The sequence below is a fragment of the Netta rufina genome (assembly GCF_964035555.1).
Source record: "Netta rufina genome assembly, chromosome: 2".
In the NCBI taxonomy this organism is placed as follows: domain Eukaryota; kingdom Metazoa; phylum Chordata; class Aves; order Anseriformes; family Anatidae; genus Netta; species Netta rufina.
Window position 1 is genome coordinate 142,019,845 of NC_140124.1, and position 19,271 is coordinate 142,039,115.

Genomic DNA, 19,271 nt, shown 5'->3' on the forward strand with positions numbered 1-19,271 from the left:
CATAATTCAAACCTATCGCCTGCTTCAAATAACTGATTTCTGAAGCACAACTGGTCTTTGCAAAAATTAAGAAAATTCTCCCCTCAGAATATTTACTCTTGTGTCTTCTAATTACATTTATTCTAGAACTGCCAGTTGGTTTCACATGGAAATTGCTGGTCTGTAATTCTCCAGAAAATATCAGGAGATATTTATGAATACTCACTTTATTTATCACATTCCGTTCTTCTCATTTTGAAGCTAATTTAAAGGGTATTTTGCACATCATAGTTTGCAGTTCAGTGAGTTCACGTTGTTTTAACATTTCTTGAGTGAATATAATCAAGCAGTGGGAAGTTATTATTATTTGAATTACTAGATTTGAATCCCTTCTACTGACACTTTTAAGGCAGTTCAGATTTCTTATCGTTTCTCTGCTGTTAAAACTCCTTAAATTTCACTGTAGTAAACAGTGAAATAATCTTCCTCAAAGATGGCTTTTCCTGTACATACTCTTTTTGAGTATAGCTGCTTTTTCATCTAACCATATACCCACATGCTATGTTAGTGCTTGCCTGTGGAAAGCTGTTTTCATAATATGAATTGAAACATTTTATTATTAGTTTTAATGCCTTAAGCATTTTTTTTTCTCAAAATCTCTAAAAGGTTATTTTCTATTCTACTCATTTTGCTACAGCTTCTACTTTGAAAGGGTGTTTATTATCACTAATGGCCTCTTCTTGGCTGTTGCCTAACCAAGTTAAAGAATTATTTTCTTTTTCATATGGTCTTTTTAAAGTCTATTTTCTACAGCAATCTACATTTGCCCTAAGCTTCTAGTATAATATCCTTCTACACATGCAATGAATAAGCATTTTATTCTTTTAGGTGAGCAGCTTATTTTTTTTCTAATGTACCCTTAATCTTTAGAGTAGAATTTTTGGCTTTCCCATTTTATATACATTTTTTCTTTAGTGTAAAGTGGATTGTTTATTTAAACGGCTTGAACTAGATTTTGGGTGCTTTTCAAGATGAATTTAGGTACTTCTTTTTTTTTTTTTTTTTTTTTGAGTTTTCTGGTTAATTGCTTCAAGAAACAACAATTGTTAATTTTTAAACTCTTAATCTTCATAATGTTCTGATGTGGAATTTCTCTGATCTGTATAGTGCCAGTCTACAGCTATTATCTTTTCTTCTCTGTTTTCACACACTGTCTGATTACCTCTAGTGCTTCCCAGTCCTTCTTCTAATCATTAACTCTTTCCAGAAAAAAGCGTCATGTCCCTCCATACAGTAGAAGAAGGTCAGGACAGGAATTGCCTTCTCTGAAAGACCATAGAAAATAGAGGCAGACACAGCAGGATAAATGTTCTAACTCTGTATGCATGTACCAGCTCATATCTAGTAACACTGGTGGAAAAAGAAATATCAAAGAATGAAATGTGTCAATCCTTGGCTGACACTTATTTTAGTGGTTCCTAGTGACAGGACAGAGGCAATGGGAACAAAGTGCAATACAAGGGGTTCTGTCTGAACATCCAGAAACACTTTCTTACTTTTTTAAACAGTACACATTAAAGCACAAAAATGTACAAAGTTAAACATCGATAGAGCAAACTCAGTAAAGACTGTGTGGTTATTAGAAAAAAAATGTTGTTCTTGATAAGTAAGTGAAAATAAAGTTATGAGCAAGACAAGATAATTTCAGGGAAAATGAGCATGATAGGACAGGTCCTGATACCTATGACATTAGCTCAATAAAAAGAATACGGCCTGTTACTGTGAATACTGCACTTTATTTAATGACTACAGAGATAAAAAGGTCTTTGAAAAGGAAGAGCTCCTTTTGTCTCTCGAGTATTTCTACTAGAATCTGTTCCAGCTTCATCTGAGATAGAGTTAATTTTCTTCATGGCTGGCATGTTGCCATGTTTTGGATTTAGGAGAAAAAATAATGCTGATAATACACTGATGTTTTTAGTTGTTGCTGAGCAGTACAGTCAAGGACTTTTCACCTTCTCGTATTGCCCCGCCAGCAAGGAGGCCGTGGGTGCACAAGAAGCTGAGATGAGACAGAACCAGGACAGCTGACCGAAACTGGACATATGATATCATGCAGAAGAGTAGAAACTGGGAGAGTTGGCCAGGGAAGATTGTGGTCACTGCTTGAGGTCTCACCTGGCATCAATCAGCAGGTGCAAGCACTTGCATAACTTGTTTTGTGTGTAAAGCAGCACTTGTTTTGTGTGTGTATATATATATATATATAATTATTATTATTAATTTTCTTTCATTTTCTGTCCTATTAAGCTGTCTTTATCTTAGCCTATGAGTTTTACTTGTTTTCCAGTTCTCCCCCCCCATCCCACTGCAAGGAAGTGAGTGAGCAGCTGTGTGGCACCCAGCTGTCTGCTGGGTTTAAACCACAACAAAATCAAATTTTGTTTTAGCTTGATCTCTTTAACATAAAAAGGAAAAAGATAAGTGAGCTCTTGATAACATAAAGTAGCCACGTGTCACAGTGGATTGTTTCTTTTAAATCTATCAAGAAGCAGCCATGGAACAGCTATGGGAAGAAGTGACTATCAGGGTAAGTTTACTCCAAATGATTCTCAATAGTTTGAATCTTCAGTAGTTCAAAAGAACTCAAGTTGAAACCTCTTTAATACAGCAAAATGCAAACTGAAACAAAAATAACACCATAAAGGAAGCGACTTATTATGAAGATTGAATGATATTGATGACTCTCTAAACCAATCCATTCATTAGTCAATTTGTAAAGAGAAAAAAAAAAAAAAAAAAAAAAAGAAAAAATTTTGAGCAGAGGTCATTGTATTTCACATAAGTTTTCTGAAAATATCAGATAGCAGCTATTGCTCATAAAAATAGAGCATTTCAAATACAAGCCATAGATAAGATCATACTATGTGGCCAATATATTCATATGTGTGCTAGAATTTATTTCAGGTTTAAATTTGTCCTCTTCATAATTGCATAATATCAACAGTTCTTGTGTGTTTTGTGATCATAGAATCATTAAGGTTGGAAAAGACCTCCAAAATCATCTGGTCCAACCCTACTACCAATGTCACCCACCAAACCATGTCTCTAAGCACTGTCTCCAACCTTTCCCTGAACACCCCCAGGGATGGTGACTCCATCACTTCCCTGGACAACCTGTTCCAATGCTTGACTACTCTTTCTGATGAGAAATGTCTCCTGATTTCTAACCTAAATATCCCCTGGCACAACTTGAGGCCATTCCCTCTAGTTCTATCACTAGTTATCTGTAAGAAGAGGCTAACACCCAGTTCCCAACACCTTCCTTTCAGGTAGTTGTAGAGAGCAATAAAGTCTCCCCTAAGCCTCCTCTTCTCCAGACTAAACAACCCCAGTCCCCTCAGCTGCTCCTCATAGGATTTGTGTTCCAGAACCTTCATCAGCTCCATAGCCTGGTCATGTTCTAGGACCTCAATGTTTTTCTTGTAGTGAGGATCCCAAAAGTGAGCACAATACTTGATGTGCGGCCTGACCAGAGTTGAGTATAGGGGGGTGATCACTGCCCTGGTCATGCTGGCTATGCTCTTCCTGATACAAGCCAGGATGTCATTGGTCTTCAGTTAATATATCCATATCTTCATCCTCCTTATTTTCCAGAACAACACATTTCAGCTTATCTGAGAAAATCTTACTGGTCTGTAGAAACACATTAGTTTCTACACATTAGTGCTTCCATCATTCTACTTTTATCTGTTTTCATGGCCAGATGATTTTTTAAATCCACCCTTTATCTTGATCCATTTTTATATTGATTCTATTTTCTTTGTGCAAGACGATGGACATATTAAACTAAATCAGTCCCCCCAAAATATCTACCACCTTCCTCTTTGGGATATTAACTTCCTCTTTGTTCTAGATCTCCACATTTAGTAATTAAACAGCAAGAGAGACATATAACATATATCATTCAGTAGATTGTACAAATATTTCTTTGACTTTCCTGTGGCAGGTTACCTATCTTTAACAGAATTTTAAATTCCTTTTTAGTAATTCAGATTGTTTTTCTTTTCAATAAATTACTGCATGACATTGGTCTGTAATTCTTCTGAAAATTTCAGTTAACTAAGTGTTCAGTTGAGAGAGTAGCTCTGCATTGAGTGTTATAATTAAGGGAGAAAAATTATAAATTTCTCTCACGTCAAAAAAATCTAAAACAATATGTAGACATCATGCAGTTTGTAATTCTGTCTTCAAATATGTCATTCTCTAAATCAAATTCCTGATATGTAAGCATACTTGGAAAAAAAATATATATATACATACATATATGTATATATGTCATGTTTATCTGCTAAACCCACTAATACTCCTCTTTAAGAAAAAAAAATGAACTCCCTACCAAAGTAATTTTGCCAGGTGATAAAGTTCCTTCCCTGAAATATTTATCTGAAAAGATATTTATCTGAATATATTTATCTGAAATATTTATCTGAAAGAAAACATTTCTATGAGAAAAGGGGAAAAAGTGACTGCAGATAAATGGTGAAAAGACTGATCTCATAGTAGTGAAAAAAGCATGCAGGGATTTAGAATAAGGAAGCCATGTCTATAATGACCTAATGGACATCCATTTCTTGAGGAAAAAAAACAAGCTAGCTAGTGGGTAATGGAGAAGAAAGAACTCCTTACAAAAGTGAAGGAAAAATACTTAGATTATATGAGGTAGTAAATGGACCAGGAACAGAACTCTACCAATGGAGCACATAGAATGTCCCCCATATCATTATTTCACACAGACATGGTCTGTGAAATCTGAAGCTATTGCTAGTTTTTGTTTGTTTGTTTGTTTTTATGGAATCAAAACATTAACAACAACAACAAATCTGTAGTGATAAAGTGCTACCAATTTATTTGTAAAACAATCCTATAATTCTTTGTAAGAGTTGCCTACAAATAATTTAATCTGAGAAGGATTATTTTAATCTAATTGCAGTAATTTTTGTTGCACTCCTTGAGGGCTTGTTTTTTCTGCCTTTTTTTTTTTTTTTTTTTTTTTTTGAGTAGGTGGGTGTGTGTGCAGAGGGTGAGACAGTGGCATGATGTGAATACTGTCTTAGAAAAGAAATTGAACACATAGGGGATAACAGTGCTTGAATAGCTTTCCAAACAAAAGTGGCTTCAATATAAAAGCAATCATTTCCTCAGTTACAGGTCTTCCACAAAAATGCAGACATTCCTCCGGCAAAAGAGCTGTCTCTGTAGATGGGCCCATCCATCATCTTCCCTGAGAAATTCCATTCACACTTCCTTTTCTATACCTAACCACACCCAAAGACCAATTCTGCTAGCACAGCTCTTTATAAACTGATCCATCAGTCAGTCCTATCTGTGATCATTACTTTTATCTTATTCTCCTCAATATTTCTCCATTGTAAGCAATTTTCCAGAAGCCAGGACACTGAACAAACTAAATGCTACATAAGTATTACAGAGAAAAATAAAATTCCAGTGTAGTAAGACCATTGCATCCAAATTAGAACCAAATCTCTGAGGTGACAGACCTAAAACACCATGCCATTTATATGGGATGAAGAAGCATACTGTTCATGTCAATCCAGGACATGTGAGAATTTTAATAGATTCCTAACAGTCTAATCAAAATGTATTATTATTATGGTTTCAGTGATACCAATACTTACTTTCTAAAGTTCGCTACAGTATTACAGATTCATTCAACATATGGTATTTCTCAAATATACCCCCTTTCACTTGGCATTTCACTCATTCCTCCAGTACATTCTGTGTCCTAAAGTTGATCAGGCTGTTTTACTCAAGAAGGCAGTAGAAAGGCTTTATATTATATTGCCTTCATCATGATTTCTTTTCCTGAAGGACTATGATATTGGTGTTAAGAGTTTATTCTTCCTAATTCTGAAATTTGCTTTGGATTTTGTTTAGTAACATATTTTACATATTCTGTAACAGTTTTCTAACATATTTTACACCTTTGTCTTTCTCCACTGGGCAGTAATTCCACATGATGTCACAATTCTCTGTATGTGGTTCCTTTACCTTTGCTGGATAATTGCTCTGTGTTTCCATTATTATTCGTAAACCCAGTATTACCCAAGACTTCATTTCTTTAATGGCCAGCAACTGACCACTAATAATTTGTATCTCGTCTAGAGATTCTAGTTTCACATTGTGCTCCTCATTTCAAAATCTCTGCTGTCAGCCTGTACTTGTATTCCTCAGTGTGAACAAACAAAAAACAAAGTTATTATTTCCTACTAGTTACAGAAATTTATAAAAATTATGAAATTATTAGAACAGTAGGTGCTACATTGCACAATTGCCCAAAGTTAAACTCAAACTCTAGCAGGTACTAGCTACCAGGTCATTACATGGTTGTTTCAATGGCTAAACATGCAAGATGATGGCAGGCCAGTGTAAATCCACACAAAAGAAGCTTTACTAATCAGTTTTCTGTGGCCTTGCAGAGTTAATAAAAGTTTCTGGTCTTTTAAAACCATGGCAATATCATACTACAGAGTATAGAAAAGCCATATGGCTCACTGAGGGAGATGAATCTTGTTAAATAATGTTAGAAGTCAGTGCCAGCTCCCCCAGCCACTCCAGACAAGCACAACTCCAGCCTGGCCACTGGAGCCCAGCCCTGTGCCCGGGACTCAGGGTCTTTGCCCAGGCTGGGGGATATAGCTGCTGCTCTGCATTTCACAGGTTCTACCAGTTGCAAAGCTGACCACATATCCCAGAGAGAAACATAAAGTCACAAGACAGTGACACTGCTGGTCACATACTGCCACAGATGAGGTGCTGCCTTCAACAGCACTGAACAAAGGGCTCATGAAAAAGACAGATCCAAGTCCCTCTTCCTCTCTGTTTTGCAGAGACACAGGTTACTAGTGAAGATACACACACAGCACTCTCTACATTCATATGCATACACACATTTGCAGATACCTCAAGTACCAGCACAGTCCCTGTATCCACCCAGCACCTCTTCCTGGATTCTGGGCTCCTTACCCAATTTACAGGTAGCCTGCTCACTGGATAATCCATCTTGAATTTTGCTGCATGCACACACACACACTTCTTTCTCATGCATGCCACATTTACAAGTCCCCTTGGACATACCAGCATGGACCCCCAACCCACCTTATCCCCCAGCCTAGAACCAAGGACCCTGCTATTCACTGACTGGTCTAGCTTAATGCTTGCTAGCAAATACGCTCTCACACTCCATGCACACCAGACATGAGGTACATACAGACATGCGTTCCCACCCCTTCCAGCAGCTGGCACCAGGTACACAGGCTGTGACCTGTGGCCCTGCTCCATCCACTTGTGTAGAGCCCACACTTGCCTCACTCATCCTGGTTTACTCCAGTGGCTGATTTTGGAACACACACCTCTCATACTCCAGTGGTTTGGAGCAGAAGACCACACTCTAGTAATTGATGCTAAGACACAATAAGCTTCAGTAGTTGGCACCAAAGGATGGGGCTGCCTACACCCCTGGTCTGATTCCAGTACTAATTCCACTTGTGCTGGTCCCCATTTGTGGATCAAAGTTTGTAGACCCCTCTCTAGATCCAGAAACACTCTTCCAACTACTAATGCTAGGACTCCCATTTACTCTATCTGGCACCATAGGACAGCCTGACCCCAGCATCTCCACTGATTTCCCCTTACACAGACACAGGTATCATCACTAGCTGGTACTTAGTCATGCAGCACAAACACAGTACAGAATGTGAATACACAGAGAGATAGTTAAGAAAAAAAAAAAAAAGAAAAAAAAAACATCTAAAAAGGTACGACAGACTGCAGTGATCGGATGCAGGGTTCAGTCAGACATGCATTGATCGACCCTGTTTTACACACGACCAGCCATTTTATAACCTTTTCTACATACCCACATCTTTGTTACTCCTTGCACCACCTTTCCCTGCATGACCCACCATGGATTTGCAGAGCTCTACTTGATTCCCACACTCTTCCCTGTCCAGGACCCCCCTGTTCCACAGTCTCATCAGTTGCAAGGTGCAGGTTGATCTTCCTGGAACTGATGCTTGTAGTTTGATAACCCACCAATTATCATTACTGGGAGGTTTGTTTCCTGTCATTTTCTCCATGCTTGTTTTGTCAGGTCTATATCTTGTTATATTTTACGTTTTGGATTCTTTTTCCCTTAGTTTCCCAATTGACAAGGTCCCCAGTCAGATAACCTCACTGGATAAATATTCTCAGACTCTAACATGCCCTCATGTAACAGTTACCAGGTTTTGTTCCCATCACTGCCTCCCTTACCATTTGTCAGTCAGGTTTATGCACCTAAGTGTTCTTGATTGTGGTATTGATTATGATATTGATTCCTCTATTTCTTATTATCCCCTGTGGTACTGAAAAAGGTCCTTGACCATGCACCCTTAAAGGAGCAGACACTCTTCTTCCACTAACCCTTACAAATTCCTAATTGGATGTTAATTACAGATACAGGACAGCTATGGACCTTACAGATGGAATGCATTTTAAATGTTGCAGTAATAACACTGTGATGTAAGTGAGGATGTCTTGACCAACATGGGTTGCTCAAAAGAACTCTCTCCAATGGGCTGTATCAAAAATAGCAACCGCGTATGTGTCCCTAGCACTTACTGCAAGAGGATGTATCCACTATAAAGTGATTATGTTTAAATTACACTAGCCTTGAAAGGCAATAAAAGCATTAACCATTGAATTTGTATTGAGCTAAATACTATGGGAATAAGCAAAGCTTCTTTAGTATACTAAGAAATTGTGATGGCAGCTACAGGTATTCACTATTCCCAGGTTACAGCAAGTTGCATTTTAATATTTTATCCTCAAAATATCAGGTTGATCCCAAATATTGCAATATTATCAGACATTATGCCAGGACTCCTGATCTGTGTCCAGTTTATGATTTCACCATCTGTTTAAACACAGAATTTACCTCCACCTTCAGGCCAGCCACCAAAAGTCGAAACACTTGTTAGACTGAACACTGATCTGCATAGTTTTTTTTCATTAAGCTTGTCCGGTGCTTCCAGTGTTATGCCAATTCAGAGCCTAATCCAGATTTTAAATCCAAATTACTCTTATTTATACAAAAGAGCTACAAACACTTTATTACTATTACTATTACTTTTTCCATAATCAAAAAAGAACAAATTCAAATGCTATTGTTGGTTTAGGAGGATTCTATATGGCTTCAAGAGCATGCTCAGAAATAAGGCAAGGTAAATGCTAAAAGCAGATTTCAGCTAGTCCCACTCAAAGAATAATGACATATATTCATCTTCATCAACATTTTCTCTGCAAAGACTCTAGGCTAGTGTAGACACTTATAGTAGGTGTCTCTTCCAGCTGTAAAATAATCAAGACTGGAACAAAAAAAAAAAAAAAAAGTGAGGTTGCAAGTGTTTTTTGTAATTAAATATGTATTCATTCAATTGAAATCATTTTTTGGGCCTGATTTTCACAAGGCTGAAATCAGGCCTCTTACAGAGCTCTCAAATTGCTGAGGGTAATTAATTTTATGTGCCTAAAAGTTTATTCAACTGTGAGTCAAGCTGCCTGCATTTACTGAACAAACCCCAGTTTCCCTGTAGTTTGGGGGCTTTTGTGGTGGTTGTTGTTGTTTTCTCCTTCTTGACTTTGTAATTTACATTGTCACCAAGGAGAGAAAGTCCCTTTTTGTTTCTTTCAGAAAACATGAAATTTTCTTTATGTATCTATGCCTCTTTGAAACCATAGGGCATAGTACCCTACATTTAGACATTTAGTGTTTACAGCCCTTTGTCTGGTACTTTACACCTTCAGGCAAGTGCACTGCTTGTTTTATGGATTATGTCAACTTCAGTTTAATTAGTAGCACTTTTGTCTGTCACAGATTGCTTGCAAAAAGACTGCCCTAGTATACTAGTATACTAGTATACTCATGTCATATATGTTTAAATATCATAAGTGGTCTCACTGCTGTAATAAAACTTGCTGAGGGGCAGTCATAAGTGACCAACAAATTTACCTCTTCTCTTTACTTACTGTCGAATATTCTTTGTTTATAAATATGAAAGATAAAATGCCTGCTTGTTCCTTATCTTAACCAAGTGTGTTTCTATGTATTGTGAAAGCAACCTGACAATGCTAATAGCATCTGCTAGGTCTGTTACGTATAGCATAGAAAAAAATATTCCTCTCAAAGTGTTCTCAGAATAATGAAAAGATCTCTTTGGGATTCTGTCATATGATGAACAAAGTTACCAAGTCTGCCTATTTGTTGTATATATTTTTTTTTCATTAATTTCAAAATTTTCCTTTCCATATTTTGCAATAATTGTTGTAATAATTTTAAAAAATTATTAAAGTGATCAATGAAAAAGAAAAAAAGTGATCAATGACTGGATTGTGATACTGTACTTAAAATCTTCAAAATTTAGCACATTGCAGAGAACATTCACTACTTATAGCAGTATAGCATTTAGTAGACAGCCTTAAAAAATAAATAACAATAACAATAATAACAATAACAATAATAACAGTAACAACAAACAACAACAACAACAACAACAATAATAATAATAATAAAGGCTGCTCAGTGGACTTAGGTTGGTTTTAGTCAACACTGTTTGCAACATTTCAATAATTGCCATAGCCTGTATATTTAAGCTGTAGAAATTAAAATTAAGAAGTGACAAGAAAACAAATAGTAAAATGTCTTTTTGCCTTTTTGTTGTCTTTCTTAATGCTAATGGTCTTATACTCGTAATTACTATAGTTTTTGTTGTTGTTGTTTGTTTGACTGGTTGATTCTCTTTAAGAGGATTTAGACTGAGCCCCTGCTATTTTCCTAGCTCCAGTCTGTGTCTTTTATTTTGCATTAATGAAATTTTAGTCAGATTTAATGAGATTTAAAACCGTATGTGACGTGTGTCAATAACCAGAATGATAGTGGCAGCAAGACGCTTCCTGTCAAGAAAATAAAAACTGTGCTCTGTTATTTGATTATGAACTTTATTTTACATGGATCCAAGTGACACATATGTATTTTTTTCTTACTTCTCTCTGAAATTAATGTTTCTGAGTGGGGTCTAGTGCTTAGGACATACAGTACCTCTAAAGTATCTCAGGAGCCAGAAATTATGAGAAGTTAATACAGCTTGGGAGCTATGTCAATAAATATTTTCACACTTTGAAGTGCTTTTGATTCAGTCATGTTTGCATTTTTATATTTTCTGCTCTACAAACTTGTCAGTAATATATATATATTTTGTTTGTTTGTTTTGCTCAGATCTTTGAGAAAAAATGGTGTTTCTCATTTTTAGCAACACTGTTCTTTATTTGGTGATCATTTTTTGTCTTTGAAGCAGAAATAAAGTAACACCTGCAATTCTTTCAATTAAAGCCAATCTCGGGAAGGTAATCTGTAGGAATACTCATGTCAGTGAAAGGTGTAGTTGGGCAAACTTGTATGAATGAAGTTTGAATGAAATATCAAGTTCTAAAAGCAGTCTAGTCATTCATCCTTAAGAGTTTCAGACCTGTCACTGGATGTCAGTCTCATCTTTAGCTGGTGCCACAATTACTGCAAGGGAAAAAAGCTTCTGTATGTAGCCAATGGAAAGAGAAGCATTCCACTATGTTGCCAGACTATATTTGAAAATTTGTGTTAATTTTGAACTTTGTAGCCAAAGTGCAAAATCAGGTAGAATAGTGTTAGTGTACTAAATAGAGCAGAGGAACTTAAGTATGGTGTATTCTCACCTGTATGGTTTATTGAAGGGGTACTTGTAGTGAACTATCCCCAGAATCAAGCATTTGCATTCTGTGTTAAAGAGATCTCACCAGAAAGACACGTATGCAGTGTAGCTGATCAGAAGAGTGGGACCTGAAATAGGAATGAAATTAATTATTTCCTATTGCAGAGGTTTTCCGAATTTGGTTGAGGGAACAACATAAAATGGCAACATGAAATGATCTTCTAGCTAACTGTTAGCATTAGCAAGAAGAGAATCCAGTCTGCAATCCAGTCTGCATGAAAACTGAAGGTCCCATAGTCCTCCATGCTTACCTGGTCAGCATGTCTGATTTTTCCTAGAAATAAAAATGACTATCTAGTGCATACTTTGTGCTATTAAAGATGAGCTATGGAAGATGAGCTGTTTAATCCCATGCATACATCATCTATGTAGAGATGTCAATAAATAAGATTGCACTCATCAGTAAGGATGATTTACACTTTTTCAATAACTAGCACTTTGGCACCTTGATGTGTGTAATCATTACTGAAGTCACACAGTATGTTAATTGTAAGAACTTTTATTCTCCATATTACAAATTGGTTAGGTATGTCTCAGTAATTTTCTATTTGAAATTAATCACAAAATGAGTTCATTATAAGTGTGCTAGAACAAATACATTTGGAGAAAATGATTGAGCTACCTTTTTATTTTATTTTATTTTATTTTATTTTATTTTATTTTATTTTATTTTATTTTATTTTATTTTATTTTATTTTATTTATTTTTAAGACTGTTAATGACACAACTCTCACACCATTGCTCTCTGATGTCTATCTTTATAATTTATGATTTTTACAATACAGCTTATACAGCTGACGACTGGTTATGTTCTAAGAGCAACAAACTACTGAAGAAATAAATCCTGAATTTCTCCATCCATCTCTTATGCCTTCAATACTAGGCATATATGAAAGAATGAAAAGTAATCTACTTTGGTGAATGGCAAGAAAAAAGCACAAGATGACATGATATTTTGGCCTGTACCCTAGTGTTTATAATACCTCCTGTAAACTGCTAAAAGAACAAAAGGAACATAGAGTATACATATTTTTGAACCACAGAAATTTGTGACATTTCTATTTCTCATCTTGTCTCTTGCCTGAAACCCTTGTGTATGGGAGGAATAAATACAAAGTGCATTAAAAGTCTTGAACTTTTAATATAAGGTAAATGGAAATATTTTAGTTTCAGCTACTAAAGAAAAATAAATAAATAAATAAATAAAAATAATAAAAAGTGCCATAAATTTTAAAACACTAAAGCAACACAAGGCAATAGAAATAGAAAAAACATTTTCATTCTGACTACTTAGTACTTAGTTTTTCTAATTTTACTTACATGGTTTTATGTTTTGATTCAGTCATAGTCTGCATAACAAAGAATTGAAGTCAAATTAGGGTAAGGGTTTGTTATTATCTTTTTCCTTTCATATTAGTATGTGAAAGTATTTTTAATGAGGTATGAAATGTTATGATTCAGATTAAAAGCATGCACAATGTAAAGCATTCATGTTTTAATGAATTTAAGATCAGTTACATTATGACAAATTATACAGTTCAGATAGATAAAATTAAGCATATATTCATGCAATTTATAATTACAGGCAGAGTTTGTTCTTTATTGTCACAACCTATGTTTTAATATCAATACAAAATACAAATAAGCATGCATTTATCTACTAACTGTCGTTCGTATACAATGCAATCAGCCTGAACATTTACAGCTATCTGGCATAGGTAAGTTTCTAAATATATTTTTGCACTTTGGAAAAGGTATAGGAAATTGCATATGGAAAATATGTATTTTTATGCAGGTAGTCATCATAGTCTTCGGGAAAATGTTGTGTTCTCTACATTTTATGTCTGGTACCTTCATGTACAATTGCAAATTGTTTTTCATTTATTTCTTGGCATTATGTTTTACATACTTTATATATAAGCATATGAAAAACAAACAAACAAAGCAAACATCAGTTAAAACATTTAGAATCATTCTTAGTTGTTCATGAACTTAAGGAGATAAACATGTTCTGAGAACCTAAAAGAATATCTGTAATGCATTTACACAGCAAGGTTTTGGTAGCAGTGGGCCGCAGGGGTGACCTCTGTGAAAAGAATCCAGAAGCTGCCCCATAATAGATAAGGGCCAGTTTCAGCTGGCTCCAAACGGAACCACAACTGGCCAGAGCTGAGCCAATAAACAATATTGTTTGCACCTTTGCAAGAGCATATTTAAAAAGGAAACGATAATAATAATAACAATTATTATTATTATATAATATTATGTTATTATATATTCATATATGATATATAATGTAATGTAATGTAATATAATATAAGATAAGATAATATATAACACATAATTATTATACTAATTATATAATATATACCATATATAATATAGGATATATTATAATATATAATTACATATATTATTATTACTACTACTACTACTACTACTACTACTACTACTACTGTGTAACAGCAGCTGGGAGAGTGAGGAGTAGGAATCAGCCCTGCAGACACCAAGGTCATTGCAGGAGGGCAGGAGGTGCCACAGGTTCCCCTGTGGCCTGTGGAGAGGACCATGGGTGGAGCAGGCTGTCCCCTTGCAGCCTACGCTGTACTGTGGCAGAGCATTATCTTCACTCTGCAGCCCATGGAGGAGCCCCTGGTGGAGCAGGTGGATGTGGCCTAAAGGAGGCTGTATCCTCTGGACAGCCCCCCTACAGGAGCAGGCCCTGGATCGGAGCTGCAGCCTGTGGAGAGGAGCCCACACAGGAGCAGGGACTCTGGGGGGAGCTGCTGCCCATGAGACACCCATGTTGAAGCAGTTTGCACCTGATGAATGGACCGCATGAAAGGGACTCATATTTGGAGCAGTTCTTGAAGAGCTGCTGCCTGTGGGAAGCCCATGCAAGATCAGTTCAGGAAGGACGGCATCCCATGGGAAGAGCTGCACCTGGAGCAGGAGAAGAGAATGACTGTGAAGGAGTAGCAGAGACGAGGTGCTATAGACTGACCTCAACACCCATTCCCTGTTCCCTGTGTTGGCTGGGGACAGGAGGTGGAAGAGGATGGTAGGGGGAAGGTGTTTTTAGTTTGTTTTCTTTGTTTCTCACTTCTCTATCTTTTTAGAAATTAGGTAATAAATTTCTTCAATGTCCATACGCTCAGTCTGTTTTGCCCATGACAATAGTAGCTAAGTGATCTCCCTATCCTTATCTTAACTCCTGAGCCCTTTTCATCATCTTTTCTACTTCTTTCCCTCTGAAGAGTGGGAGTCAGAGAGAGGTTGTGGTGGAGCTCAGCTGCCCACCTGAGTAAAACCACCACAATATCATAAGGACTGAAATTAGGTGACAAAATGAAACACAAAGGGTTGATGCTAAACATCAAGAAACAATACTGTTAGAGTGACTGAGCACTGTTACAGGTTGGTTGGAGAGGTTCTGGAGATCTCCTTGGAGATCTTCAAAAACTATCTGCACATGGTCCTTTTCAAGTGATTCTATGTGGCCCTGCTTGAACGGGAAGATTGGATCAGATGATCCTCAAAGGTCTCTTCAAACTTCAGCCATTCTGTGGTTCCATGATTCTGTGACTCTCCCCTGACACCCATCACTATCCCTTTCTGATTCTGAAATAAGAAGGATGAGAAAGAAAATAATGTTTTTTCTCTTTTTATTTTTCTTTCCTTTTAATGGAAAGGGAGAATTATGCAACCAAGACATCAAAGGCTACACAGGCATGGAAAATGTGTAGTTATATTTTTGGACAGAAATGTTTGTGTGAACAAATTGTTTAGGTACCTTTCTTCAAGAGAGTGTTGCCAGTTGACAACTCAAGAGGAAGGATTGTTTAATACCACAGAACTGGGCAAATTTTTTAGGAATGTATTTTCTCAGTCAAGTACTCCAGTCGAGTACTTGCCTTGAGCAACCTGACCTAACTTCAAAGCCAGCCTTAGTCTGAGAAAGCACTCAGCTAGATGACTTTCAGTTGTCTCTTTCACTCTATATCTTTCTGAATAGGCTCCCCATAGAGAGGTTTAAAACTAAAATATCTGTTTTCTTTATCCTAAATAGCTTTTGTAAGAAATAGATTCATGCTTAGCAATGGCTGCACCTTGCATGTCTAATGAAGTTTTAGAACCTAATGTTTTAGGCAGGGCTTTTCTAACTTGCTCTCCTGGACTGAAGAAATTATACTATGAATAAATTTCATAAAGTCTAATAGTCCAGTTTAAGGACTTTATTCAGACCTTCTTAAAGGTCTAAAATCACTAAATAAGTCAAGAGAAAATAGGACTCTATAAAGTGCATCAGGTAACAATGATGTTTGCAATGTCGATTCAAACTGAACTGATTAGCTAACCAGAAACTCAAAAAAAAAAAAAAAAAAAAAAAAAAGTATGCATCCTCCTTCCTCAGATATACACACCTGATGCTAAGATATGAAGGGGTGTTTATTTAAGATGAGATTAATTTTTCTTACATAAACGTAAGTTTTAAAAGAGTGCAAAGGAGTTTAAAAGAGTGCATCACTCTTACAAAAATAACAAGGGAAGACAGAAGAATTTTTAAGGTGTAGAAGATTTGCAGTTCATGTCATCCCTGTCTGGAGGATCCAAATCCTTATTTTTATTTATTCGAAGATTTTTCTGACCTCTTAATGATGGATTTACGAGAAAACAAATATGACTGTGCATCCTCATGGATACTGTTCTTTTGCAACAACTGCTTATGCCTGTGGTTCCGAAGATGTGGTAGACATGCAACCTGTGAGATACTTTAATATTATTCACATACAGGATATAAAACTTTAAAGGAAGGTTATTGCAGAAAAGCACATTGTGTTTTTAGTTGTTCAACATTGTTTTCTCTGTACTTGAAAAAGTTGGGAAACACTGATTTAATGATACATTATACTCTATCTAGAAAAAAGGAATAGGACATTGCTATCTTAAACAAGAAGTTGTATGAAGTTTTTAGTCCATTATCAGAAAGGAGAATTAAGAATTATGTTAAAAACATGAAGGGTTATCTTCACCACATATTTGAAAAGCAGTGTTATGACATACTTGTGTATGAAACATTTTTCTAGTCCTCTGGCAATACAGGACATTATTAAACATCTGTCAGGAATAAACATTTTGAAATAAGCAGGCCTGGATTGCTTGAAGCTGTGTCCTAAAAGCAGCAGCTTAGGAGATCTCTGGCATACATCTTAAACTGGAGAAACATACAGTCGAACCCAACAAAAGCAATAAAGATATCATTTTTAAGATATTTTTTGTTATATCATCCAGTTAAATTTCAACTATATCTAGGAACTATAGGTCAGATCCAAAACTTATTGATTCTTGTGTGAGATTTAACATCAACTTCAATGTTCCATGTATCATGCTGCAGTTATTCAAGAGGCTAATAAAGAAATCTAATAGATTAAAAATTCAATAGCTATTTATAAATTTATGCCTGCCAAATCCATATTCTGATCTGATTGATATCTAGTACAGACCAAAATCCACAGCGGACCCACAAGGTAAGATTTGTTTCACCTCTTTTTCTTTCTGATACTAAAACTCACATGCTTTTAGTTCTGAAAGATCATTTACAGTTTATTTTAAAAGGTGAGTCTGAGAAAAACAGCTTCCTTGTTAATTAATATTAGTTAATACTAATTGTTTGCAAGACTTTTGAAAGTATGCTAATGACCTGGGAAAGTCAGTAAAAGTGCTATCCAATGTCATGACAAGCACCAGTCTTTACACATATATGTTAGCCTTTCATCTAGTTATCCATAACTAGTATTTTCTTCCATTATTAATATTATACTTCCCCACCTGGATTCATTAGCTTGAAAGGAACAAGCTAATGCACAAATTCAAAAATGTATATTAAATATATATTAAAAGTAAAACATCGAAACCCCAAGTTAATACAGGATTTAGATATGCTACACCTACAGGCTGGTCACGTCCCTGAGCTCTGCACTCTAGATCTAGATTCCACAGTTCTCTGTCAGACCAATCTAGCTGAACAGGATGGGAGATGCTATATCTTAAAAAAAAAAGTGCTACAGTAAATGCATAAATGATAAGGAATACACTGCCTATGCCTTCACAAATCTTTGCCTACACAGTTTGCACGCAGTAGACAAAGAGACTTAAAAGTCAAGTAGGTAGCAAGAGCTTTTGGTCTACTAAAGCAGTTTTGTCATTCTCGATAAACCCTTGCTAAGCTTAATATTTTTACTTTGGGAAAAGAGGCAGAAGAATTCTAATTGTTACATAATCTTAGCTGTGTTTGTTCCCCTGACATCTGGCTAGAATCAGCCTGCAGGACAAGTGCTGGAAAAGTTTTTACAAGGCTATACATCAAAGAAAAAGCTAGTTTCTGAGATGGAGTTACTTAATACAAAATAACAATGGATTTGGAAACTTAGAAAAGAAACTTAAAATGGATTTTAGAAACTTAGAATGGTTTGTGTTGGAAAGATCCTTAAAGATCATCTAATTCCAATCTGCCTGCCATCTCCCACTAGACCAGGCTGCTCAAAGCTCCATCCAAACTGGCCTTAATTTCAGGGTCGGGGTATCCACAACTTCTCTCAGCAACCTGATCCATTGTGTCACCATTCTCTGAGTAAATATTTTTTTCCTATTATCTAATCTAAATTATATTATATATTATATATATATATATAAATTATATTATATATTTTCCTAATATCTAATCTTCTTTAGTTTAAAGCCTTGTCCTATCACTACACTCCCTGACAAAGAGTCCCTCCCCAGCTTCTCTGTAGGCCATCTTTAGGTACTGGAAGGATGTTAAAAGGTCTTATGGAGCCTTCTCCAGGCTGAACAACCCCAAACCCCGACCTTCGGGTTTTTCTTATTTAGAGTGACAAAAGCTCAGTTAGCTGATGAATGAATTAGTATGAATAAAATCATGTGACACTTTGGTTACAAATATAATATGCTATACTATGTTAAGCTAGTGCATATTCCAAGGAAAAACAAAGAAACAAAACAAAAGTGTGCCTGCAGCCGTTGTTTAATCTTCAGCTAAACTGCCTAGTGAAGCATCTTTTCCAAATACATGCTTTACAGTGCAAGTTTAAAATTTAAATAGGTCTTTAATTAATTGAATATTTATTATTGAAATTTAAATTCAAGCAGACCATTTTTCCTAACAGTACATTACTATCTAGTTATATATTCTGTGCTGCTGATTTGGAAAAAAAATTATATTCTAGTTAATAATACCAGATAGTAACATGCATACAAGGTTAAATATGTACAAAGTAAATATGTAAATATTTGAGTCCCTTTGGGTTACAATCAGCGGGAAGGCCAACAAGGTAAGCATCCTGGTGGAGGTCTGTTATAAACCGCCGAACCAGAATGAGGAGACTGATGAAGAGTTCTACAGGTAGC